This window comes from Anopheles darlingi, chromosome 2 (genome assembly GCF_943734745.1).
Source record: "Anopheles darlingi chromosome 2, idAnoDarlMG_H_01, whole genome shotgun sequence".
In the NCBI taxonomy this organism is placed as follows: Eukaryota; Metazoa; Arthropoda; class Insecta; order Diptera; family Culicidae; genus Anopheles; species Anopheles darlingi.
Genome location: NC_064874.1, coordinates 67,679,450 through 67,683,556, shown reverse-complemented (window position 1 = coordinate 67,683,556; position 4,107 = coordinate 67,679,450).

The window sequence follows — 4,107 nt, the reverse complement described above, 5'->3', positions numbered from 1 at the left end:
GCTCGCCAGTACAATCGCGATCGGGCCACCACATTCTGAAATATCAAATGCGTCGTAGGATCGTGACAACAATGACACAAAACCCACCACCGTTGAACGCGCATGCTCTCCGTACTCTAACCCGGACTCTATCTAGCGCACGCTCGTACCCGCGAGCTCCAGCTCCAGCACCACACAACGGTGTCGACCGCGTAAAGCGCAACGGCATTCAAATGCATCTCTAATGCCGCCCAATTCCCTCGGGCCAGCGGCGGCAGCAGGGCCAGGGGAGGGCTGTCGAAATTTTGTAAATGGATTTGACCTACAAACTGCACACGCGCGCACATACAGAGCGCGCATAGCTAGTGCCTCCAACGCCGTCGCTGCTGCTGCTGCTGCTGCTCGCCTTGACGATCGTCATCGTGTGTGCATCGTGTGCGTAAGGTCGGTTGGTCGGTCGGATGGATGGTGCGCGCTGCGCGTTGGATGGTTTTATGCGTTCAGCACCGATACACGGAGTTCGCGCACAAGGGGGAATGATTTTTTGTTTTTCTTTTTCGGTCGCTAAACAGCACATCCACTCAGCACATTTTTCGGGGCGGATACATTACAGATGGTGGGAGTAGACACGCTACCATGCTGACCACTTCCGTCCCTCGAATGAATACGGTGTCGATGTTACTGCTGCTGCGGCTGCTGATGGAATGCATCACACAGATTGACACCTTTTCCTTCGTTCGCTTGCTCGCTCGAACGAAATAGCATTAGCATAGGTCCGCTGCTGTGAATGATGCACCGCTCCCGCCCCGTGTACAATGGGCATTGCTCAAAACACCCAGACAGAGAATGGATTTCAACCACCTGGATCCACCACCTTGAATGCGTTTGCCATTCGTCACGTTCCGTGTCTGCATGCAGCACTAATCAGTCATTAAAAATGCATGAACCACATCAAACACACATCGCTGTTAGCGCGCCGGAATGTCATTGCTGCAATTGACGCTTCGGGGCAGGAATTTGGTTACGCGAACCCATTCAGCACCGGCGACTCCAATAGAATAGACCCACCAAAGTGGGCGGTGGTTGCTGTTGCTGTTGCTGCATCTACTTTCGGGGGTACATTTTGGACACTTTACGTCGGAACAATCTCCCGATACTGTTTTCGATGCGACACGTTCCTGCATTTCTGTGCATCGGAGGAGACCCCTCCAGAAAAGGGACCACCGGATGTAACACCTGCCCGAGTTCTGCACCCGCGGTATCGTTCAATTCTTCTTTCCTTCCTCGGAAGTAAACGGTGTGACTCCTAAAAAGGTAACTGGACGGCAAATTAATGAGCGATCATTTATTCGAAAGCGGGAATTCAACAAACGACATGGATCGATGATGTAATGAGGGTTCATGGCGATGCCATCGTAGGTTTCACTATCCATTTTAGGAATTGAAGTACCCGCAAATTGGTCGTAAACTTGTTGGATTTTTTTTTCTATTTTTGAGACAACAAAAACAATGCCAACGTTTGATGAAAAATGAAAAATCTCATACAACGAGACGAGAGTCTTTTTCCGGGAAGGTTTAGAGGGAGGGAGTCGTTCTATTTATCTTGACGCCTAAACAAGCGCATGACTGGTACATGACAAGTCCTTCTATCCTATCCGAAATCTGCATCTGGCATACGGATCAAGCACGCTGTAATTACCGGACCGGGGTTCCTTGGTAGGACCTTTTGCAAAAGGTTCTCCTCCCTCTACCACACCCCCCTAAAATGAAGGATGAAAGGATGCGATGAGTAAATTACTTTTTCCAGAATAGCTTCCCATCCCATCTCGAGCACCCTCCCTTTGTTACCACCGATAGGAGGATTAGACGATCCGTTGTGCTGTAGTCGGGGCGACGTGCACCAACCGACGGTGGCCAGTGAATCAAGATGTCCACATCAGTAAGTGGCAGCAACGGTAACAACAGTGGAAGGGGAAAGTAGTTACACGTTGCATCATAAAAGCCGAAAAGCATTTTCCCCTACTGCTACTCCTGCACATAAAGCGTCCTCCTTTCATTCTGCCTCCTCTCTTGCCTGCCATAAAAGTGCGACGACGACGATGAGGATGTTGACGGTATCTGCAGGCTGCAATTTTGACTGCAGAGTGGCTGCCGGTCCACTGCAGTGCTATGCTTCCCTCGCCACCATGCCACCCTCCCCTACTGTAGTGGGTGGGCGGCAAGCAAAGTTTCATTAATTCATACAAGAAAGCGTCCTATCATTACGGGCGTCCGACCCAACCTGCGCTGGTTGGTGGTGCTGCTGCTGCAATGCATTATGTTTTGACTTTGTTACCCTCGCACAACCTCAGCCCACCGAGGGTGGGTGGAGTGGGAGGCCTGAGTAGGACTACTGCATTGCCATGAGCCGGAGCCGCACTGTAAGCCATCGTTTCCCTTTACGTTTGGATCGTATTAGAGCGTACACAACCCTTAACCCTTACCGACCCCTACAGCACACATGCACACACGGCCGAACACCGTCTCACTGCACGGCATATGCATACATAATAAATGCCACGCAGATACAGGACGCCGGTTGTTTGTCCTCCGGCCTGGCCAGCCACCGCTCTCCTTGGGCGTTGCGGTTGCGATGTGTTGTTGCTTCGGACCCTTCCTGTCACCCTTCTCGCCTCGAAAGCATCAAGCCATTGATACTGCAAAGGACAGGTCGCGCTGTGCAGTGTGTTGGGGGTGGAGTGGAAACGGGTTTGAGGAATCTATTTCCTGTAGCCACCGCTACAGGCCACCCCGGAGAACCCTTTTTCCAACAGTTTTCCCACCCCAAAAACAAGGGGAATGTGAATGATACATTCCGTGCAGCGAACGGCGAACGGCGACCGGCGCTACTACGGTCTTTCCGAAAAGGATGTACCACCGAGCGTTGCTTTTCCATTCAAACGCTTCCAGTTACGGGGAAAAACACAGACACACAACGCCAAGACAACGATTCCTGTGCTATGGTACCGGGACACACACACACACAGCTACACGAACCGAAGTTGCCATTCGTTTATGTAATCAAACTGCAGCTCGAGAAGGAAATTCCATTAAAACCCGGCACACACCACCAGCGGTCTTATGTACCACGATGGTGCACGCGTGTGGTACCGCAGGCCAAAAAGGACGCTCGTCCTGCAACGTCTTGTCGATGCCGTCTTGTAGTGCTACCGCGATTGCATCACGAAGCCAACGAAGGAAGAAAGGAAGGAAGCAAGGAAGCATCGATCCGTCGCAAAACAGTAACGGTTCGTCGGGGCTTTTACAGCCGCTGCATAAAATGCTAGTATCTGCACTTCCACCCTTCTCCGCTACCGGCCCCTCTCACTCTCTCTCGCCCCTTCGGCCACCTGCAGTGACAGGAGTCACCCACCCCTCCATCCCAGAGTGTCCTTTGTTTGCCTGCGAGGGAGCGTGTAGAGCGAAGTGAAAGTGAAATCGACGTAACCAACCGACCGACCAGGCCAGGCCACCTCTTCCCCTCTTTCCTTCTTTTTACTACTCGGAGGTGCGCCGCTGCCAACACCCCCTTGCCCTGCTACCCCACCGTGCCCGAGGGTTGGATTATGCGCAAATGCAAGTGCGCCTCGGTCGCTACCTCTCTTTCTTTCATTCTACCTCTAACGGTCTCTCTCCTTTCTCTCTCCCACGCCCGATACACCATTCCGTTGCAGTGGGGTGTGCAGCCGGGTTGCTCCAGGGTCTTCACTTTCGCTTTCGCCTGCAATGCTTCGAGAGCGTTCTGACGTCAGGCGGCGCGTCAGTTGATTGCACGCGAAGGGTGCCGGCCGAAGGCAGTGGGTGGGTGGAAGGGGCCGCATTTTATTACGTTCCACCCCTCCCCAAACACCCTACCGTAGCAATGTTTATTCTTATGGCGAAGGGAAAAACGCACTATGCCAGCGGCATGGGCTGTATCGATTTTCCACGTCACTTCCTTCTTGCAGCAGCAGCAAGACGACGACAACGACGATGACGACGATGTTCCGGGCATACCAGCTCTTCTAGTGCGCTCCGTGCACCGCATTCACATCCTTGTGCCTATAACATGGCGGCATTCCATCTTTACGAACCACCATCAAAAACCAG